This window comes from Galeopterus variegatus, unplaced genomic scaffold (genome assembly GCF_000696425.1).
Source record: "Galeopterus variegatus unplaced genomic scaffold, G_variegatus-3.0.2 Scaffold2732, whole genome shotgun sequence".
In the NCBI taxonomy this organism is placed as follows: Eukaryota; Metazoa; Chordata; class Mammalia; order Dermoptera; family Cynocephalidae; genus Galeopterus; species Galeopterus variegatus.
The window spans coordinates 180,690-188,365 of NW_007728843.1; positions in this window are offsets into that span (position 1 = coordinate 180,690).

A 7,676-nucleotide genomic window follows, 5' to 3' on the forward strand; every position below is an offset into this window, starting at 1 on the left:
CACCATGAGGCCTTTCAAGGACGCTGACACTCATTCACTAAAGCAAAAAAAAAAAAAAAAAAAAAAAATCCGTGAAGTGACGGTCCTCTAAGCTCATCCCTCAAAGGATGAATGAGCAGGTTTGCAAAGAACAAATCCACATTCCCATCTCCCTAAGACTTTGGACTCTTTCCTTTACAGCATGTTAGGAAAGTTCTGATGTTTCAATCTACCTAACTGTAAACCACTATTGAGTTTAGGTTTAGATTAACCAATCTGACACACTGTTGTCACTACTCACAGATTCTCAAGCCAACACATTAACTCATATTTCCTATGTGAGTACACACATATCAGCACACCTGGCTTATTTTATGTCATCCTTGCTGATTTAATGCCCTTAGAATCCACTCCCATGCTTGTTCCCCAGATTCCTACCAATGCAAAATGGCAATATCCTGCAACTGCAACTCTCGTGAATAGGTGCCTCTTCCTGGACCTGATCTTATACTTCTCTGTTTGGGGGATGCTAGCATATAATTTGTTATTTTCCAATAAGTAAAGATGGATCGTGGATGTGGATCCAGAGCATAAGTGATATCCCCTTATAAGAGAACTGTCTTAAATGAATTCATTGAAACTTTTTCCATTGCAGGGGGTTGGTTGGAGGGAGGAGCCGGGTATGGGGAGATTTAGATTGTTTCTCTTACACAGGAGGGGCTACTTCTGTCAGCAAGAAGGCTCATGGGAATGTGGGAGGTTCAAAGTTCTCTTCTCAGCCTTGCCTATGTCTACCCAAATGTCCTCATCTCATTTCTGAAGGCCCCACTTCTTCCACACCAGTGCCCTTAACTCAGCATGAGAAACCTAGTACTAACCAATAACTGACACTACAATTCTGCAACTCTTAAAATAAAGCCCTAGGCTTGATTCTTTGCCATTTTTGTCCTGTGGCTACAAAAGAAAAAATATTCCCTTAAAGCCACATAGGATTTCTGATGTTGCACCTTTGCTTTCAATTTATCCTTTTCCCTGTGTATATGCTCTAGACATCCAAAAGAGCCAGACATCACAATAATCTCTGTAATCTTCACCATAGCCATAGTGACCAAGTGCCACAACAACTTGATCCTCCACACCACTCTCCACCTGAATTTCCTCACCGCACACCACCACTGATAATTTAACTGTGACATCGCCGATTATAAGCAGACACTTCTCCCAATAAGGAAGTTGATTGTGAGCACTCCAATCCCAGAATCGCACTTTCCTGGGGTTACTTGTGGTACAAATTATTAGTAAGAGTTGCAGCAGGAAACAGATGGCACACCAAAAGCAATGAGTGAAGACAGTGTAGGCAAGAAAAAAAATCTACAAGAGATGGTGAAATAGCCCAGTCTAAGCAAAAACAAGATGTTCCTACTCACAAAATGAAAGGGCAAGGAAAAGTGGTTCCTGAACCCGTGAAATCTATATATGGAGTAAAGGGCTATGTCAGAAGCTGTGATGCTGAGGAACACAGCTATTTCCAAATCAGCGTGAAAGGTAGAGAATGGACTTAGAGGGGAAGAGAACAACCAGTTCAGCAGGCTTCCTGCTCAGGCAATACCAAAAAAGGCACAGAAATGGCTTTAAAGGACTCTAAGCATCAACAGAAAACAGAGTGAAGGACTATCAGAACCAAAATTATGAGATTCTGCTCACCCACTGTTGAAGGATTCTAGGCCAGCAAAGAGCTAAATTCTGACACTGTTGCCACTTTTAAGTAACACTCAAATAGATCCCATCCTCATGTTTCAATCCTAATTGGGAAATACAGAAATAAGCACAAACACTTTGCATTAATTATGGATGCATATACAAATAGTAAGAGCACAAAAATACAAATATGATAGAGGGTATCCCTGGAGACAGGAGGATAAAGGACTCGTGACTGGGAGTTGTGCAGTCTTTAGCTACATCTGTTTTATTTCGGAAATAAAAAAAAAAAAAGATCTGAAGCAAATATGGCAAAATGGCATCGTGTATTAAACCGTAGGGGTTGGTTACACAAGTGGTATTATTTCATGCATCAGCAAACAAAAGCTACAAACGAAGGCTCCTGGACCCCTACCATCCCTGCCCTGGGATTACCGGTTGATAAACATTTACTAGCATACCACCAAGTTTAACTTGGTGGCTGAGTTCAGGCTCTGGATCTAGGCTACCTAGGTTCAAACAATGAGCTCCAATATTCAATTGATACATAATCTTTAGTAAGTTGTTCAATATCTCAGTACTTTATTTTCCCCATCAGTATAATAGAATCTACTCCATAAAATTATCATAACAGCCTGATACATGTGATAGCACTTGGGATGGAAGACAGCTATTCTAATATAAATACCATTAGACATAGAAAGTAATCAGTTGACATTAACTGATAAGCTGAAGATACGTTCAAAGACCTCTGCCAATCCCAAATTCACAAAGATGGCATATTTATTTTCCCTATGAAAATAAATATTTCACATCCTCTTTAATTTGATTAAGAGTAGTAATAGTTGGAATTGTTTTCAGGAATATTTTGATCAAAGATATATGTAAATACATGTACATATGAATCTATTTGGTTCTCAAGTCCAGACAGCAATAGGTTGAACTAGTGAGAGGTTGTTGAGTTACTCAAACCTAATTGGTTTCTAAGTTTCAGGTACTGAATAATAAGAATTCTGATAGTTAAAAATTTAACTGAAAATTTGTCCAAATCTATTTGAGTATGACTAGCAAGATACATATATACATAGATCCAGTTTTAAAATCAAGCTTTGAGAGCTCCTATGCAGGGAAGTACTAAGACACCAAGAAAGCCACACATTTGGTTGTATGTTACACTGCTAAGAATGGTTTGGGATCCAGCAGACATAGACATAACGCAGCATAGGATTCAGTAATTGGCAGCACCATATACTTGGGAAAAGTGCATATGAACATAGAGTTAACAGTGTGGGCTTGGGGTGGAGAGAAACGGAATAATTGGTTAAGAAATGGCTAGGAGAGAGGCCATCAGCTCCAGGCACCCAGGCTGTACAGCAGATGGAGGCAGTTGGAGTTCGGCTCGTGCAGCATGGTGGCCAGGTACTGGAAGTGGCATTGGTGACGGGGCAAGGGAGCAGACACGGGGAGCCGCTGTCTGGCTCCTGCCGGGCTGGCAGGAGCACAAGAGAGTGATGGCTGAGCCATCAGGGACCTGTAGACGGCAGCCTCGGTGGTCAGCAGAAAGAAGATGGTGGAGACTCAGCTGTCACTCCTGCCCTAGGGTTTCACTTCAAGATGCTATGATTCAACTCTAGTGGACACACCAGAGTGTGGGCCTCCTAGATGCTAGGTCCTCCAGTGTGCCTCTCCAGGAAAAAGCCTATTTCCAAGACAAATTTTGCTTTCCTGTGTTGTTTTACACCAATTAGAAAAACAACTTGTGAAGCTTACAGTCAAAATGGAGGAACAGACGGTCCCCAGCGCCACTCTCTCCCACAAATCAACCAGTTTACAACTATTAAAAAGTAATGACAGCCAAGCTGGGCCACTAGAGCTGAAGGGAAGAGGAGGAGAGACCTACAGAATTCATGAAGGCAGGAGAAGCCATGATGAGAGAAAGAAAGGACCATTAACACCACTGTGAGCCTCAGCTGCTTCAAGGCAGGAGCTGGTGAGCACACAGAGCAAGAGTTGGCAAAAGCCACAGCTGTGCCCTTTGGATGAAGTTACTTGGAGGTGGCAGGGGAGAAGAGGGCCTTGGTGGCCCCCAGGCCAGCAAGACCACTAACAGGGTTCCCATGGACCCACAAAGGAGCAAGGAGCCACAGACAACTGAGAAAAGGAGCCACTCAGAGGCTGGTGAGTCATCAGAACGGACTGGTGCATGGCTCTTCCTATGAGAAGTGTTTGCAGTGTGGGGGATGGGGGAGACAGGCCACCAGGGGAACAATGAGGTACAGCATGGACAGCTGATCTACCCTCCAATCAGTGCAGGACCACTCAGTGGAGACTGGTCAGGAATATAGAACTGCAGGGGGTGCAGTTTGCTGAAAAGTCTCAGGCCCAGAACAGAGTTTCCACACAACCCAGGTATACCGAACCTCACAAGACCAAGAAGTATGTACAAGGTCAACCATTAAAATATGAGCTGCACAAAAAGTCTTCCTCAGGGAATCAGTAGCAATGAAGCAATTAGCTTAGCTCAACTACAGGGCTCAAGTGCTGATCCCAAAAGGAAGTTCTTCCATTTAGAAGGACAACAAATTAGTTCCACTGCAGAGTTTAAGTGGTAGGAACAGCAAATAGTCCAACATAGAACTGAAAGAAAAAACAAGATACCCATGGATCAGAGACAAAGTTTGATATTAACTAGTAAAGGTCTAACACCACCAAAGAACACCTATAAAACCTAGAAGGACCAGAAGAACCCTGGGCTCCCAAGCCAGGGAGTGGGATAGGGCTGAAAGCCTCAGCTATGTCTCCCCAATGACTATACCCGCCCAGTGACAACCACCAAGCTGCAGCAGGAAGCACCCCAGGCTCCCAAGCCGGGGCAGTGGGAGACTGAGGGCCTCAGCCATGCCCTCCCAACATCTGCAACCAGCCTGGTGATGACCACCAAGCCACTGCTAGTAGTGCCCCAGGCTCCTGAGCTGGGACAGTGGGGCACTGAGGGCTTCAGCCACACACCCCCGACATCTGCATCCAGCCTAGTGATGACCCGCCTGCCACTGGAAGCCCCAATTTCCCCTGACAGGATGAGGAGGTGGTCACAGACCTCAATCACGCTCCCCCCTCCTTCCTCCTTTTCCCACCCTATTTCCCCTCCCCCTTCCCTTCTCCTTCTCCCCCACAACTACTCTGCAACAACATCTTAGAATGAGGCATGGACCTGGGGGGAAGCCAAACCCAGCTGCAACTAGGTGAGCTGCTGCCATCACCCTGGGCCCCCACCGGGACCTGAGGTGGGGAGCCAGGGGAAGCGGAACCCAGCTGTAACCAAGTAAAGAGCACACCAAAAACACCATTTGCATGCAGGAAGCCCACCACAGCCACCATAATTGCCATGGCTGCCATAAAAGCAGCTAGTCTCTACAGAAGCAGGCACAGCCACTGAGCAGATGACATGCCAGACAGTCAACTGCACTGACACAAGGAGAGGCACCAGTGGAAACCAAAAAGAAAAAAGAGGTCCTCTCTCTACACACAGCACACTCCATAGTTATAGAAGAAGCATCTGATTTACAATAATAGGGGAGGACTTGATCACACCTGTCTCAGTATTGGACAGATCATCTAGGCAACAAACCAACAGAGAAACAGTTGATCTATCAGATGGACAGAACAAATCACAAATCTATGGTTCTTAGACGGGGAGGGGGAGAGAAGGGGGAAGAGGTGGGAAAAAAGAGGAAGGGGAAAGGGAAAGAATGGATAAGGGGCATAAAGAATAAGTATGATTTGTAAAAATTGATAGTCTAATAAAAAATTTTAAAAGGAAAAAGAAAATTTGAGGGTGAAAAATTTGAAAAAAAAAAAAGCTTGCCTTTATTAAATTTAGTGTTTTCATAAATATGTGCCATAAATGCATAAAAGAAAGCTGTACCCTCTCATGCTTCATTAAAAGTATCAATATTTAAAGTGAAATCCTAGACAACTGCTTGAGCTTCCAAAGATAGAAAATAGACCCTACACATGTCAATGAGAAAGCAAATGAATTTCAAATATTTTGAAAATAAAGTTGGTTGATATTGTTTAAAAAAAAAGGCTAGATCTCTATACCAATCATATAAGAGGATTGCCTCTTCCTCTTACAAAGCCTCAAAATGTATCTCCCATGCTCCCTTTGTTCTCAGAAAGCTACCTGAGGATATGGTCCGCACAAATGAAGTAAATTTAAGAAAGAAATGGGAAAATAGGAAATCCAACACAGGGGAGAGGCAAACAATTCTCAGGATGATGGCAAAGATTCCAGGATGACAGCTGTGTAGCAATCCACACATCCAGACTGGACAAAGCAGATTGCTACAGGCGCAATTTCTTCAAGATGACAAACGAAACTGATAGAATAACAGATATGTCTGAACATATGGAGAAGGCGTTCATACATCTGCTAGACATCTATGCAAGGTCAATTATTAACTCAAGAAAAAAATGTAGTATAGGGTAAGAATAATGCATAATCTTAATAATGTAAACATTCTTAATGTAATCAGAGTCAATAATGTAAACACTGAATTACAATATAATCATGTTTGGAAGAGAAAGGGGGACGAACAGGGTACATGTAATGTTGGGAAGCAGAAGAGGTACGCTTTATCTTAGGAATCAAAGAAACAATGCCTAAAATGGAAAAATTAAGTAAAAGCAATATAAACATGTTATCTGGAGATACAGTAATAAATAACAAAAATATCAGCTAAAAGAGCTGAAAGTGCTTGCCATGGGGACAAAAATGGAAGAAGGAAGTCAATGTAGTGGTATTTTTCTTTAGGAAAAAAACCCCGGCAGGTTTATTTGACTTTTTAAATTATGTGCATGTGTTACTTTGACTAAAAAATAATAGAAAAACAAAAACTCTGAAAAACACAGAATCTAGCTCATGGTAGGCTCATAAAAGTTGCATAATAAATGTTAATTGTTTTATTACTTTAATGACAAGATAAATGGGTTTTTGTATCACTATTACACTCATGCTAGGGATAACAATATTTCCTCTACTATAAATGCCACTGGATCTTTTCAAAACACATATTTACTATGCTTGGAATAACTGGGCATGCTTAATAAAATTAAAGAAAAATTATAAAACATTCCTTTTTTTTCCCCTAAGCAAAGTACCTAATTTTATACAATTTATGCACATTTTTAAATGTTAGTAATAAAAACAAATTATTTTACTTCTTGATATTTAATAAGACTTTAACTCCCCAAGACATGCATTACAACCATATAATAGATTCTGTCATCAATATGATGGTCTTGGCATTTTATATATTATGTTCCCACTTTAAATTAAGTCTTATTTACTAAAATAAAAACAAAGACGATGAACAGGCGCTTCACAAAAAAGGAAAACAATCAATAACAACAATGATATATCAACCTCATTTGTAACAAAAGAAACACAAATTTAAAAGATGACATATTTTTCAGTTATACTGGCAAAGATGAAATACAAAAAAAAAAAAAGGTAATACCTACAGTTGACTCTATAGAATACGTAGGTGGGAAAGGGGGTGGTCACACATATACTATTAACTGGCAATGTAAATTGTACAGCTTTTTTGGGAGAGCAACATAGTAACAGTCTTCAAAGCTCTAAAAATGTTTAGCAGTCATTCCACTTCTAAAAACTTTCTTAAGGACATAATTAAGCACTACCATGTAAGAGGACGATCACTGCACCAATGCTTATAGTAAAAAACCATAGACAATCAAAATGTCTAACACAAGGGGCCGGCCAGTTAGTTCAGTTGGTTAGAGCACAGTGCCAATAACACTGCCAAGGTCAAAGGTTTAGACTCCCGTAATGGCCAGCGGCCAAAACAAAAAAAAAACCACAGAGAAAGATGAGCAAATTGTGACATATCTTTCTTACGGCAGGCAGTGGGCTTCACCTCAATGCCATTCTCCCAAACCCACCTTAGCTTCTTCCTTTCCAGTGGGGTCTACTTCAG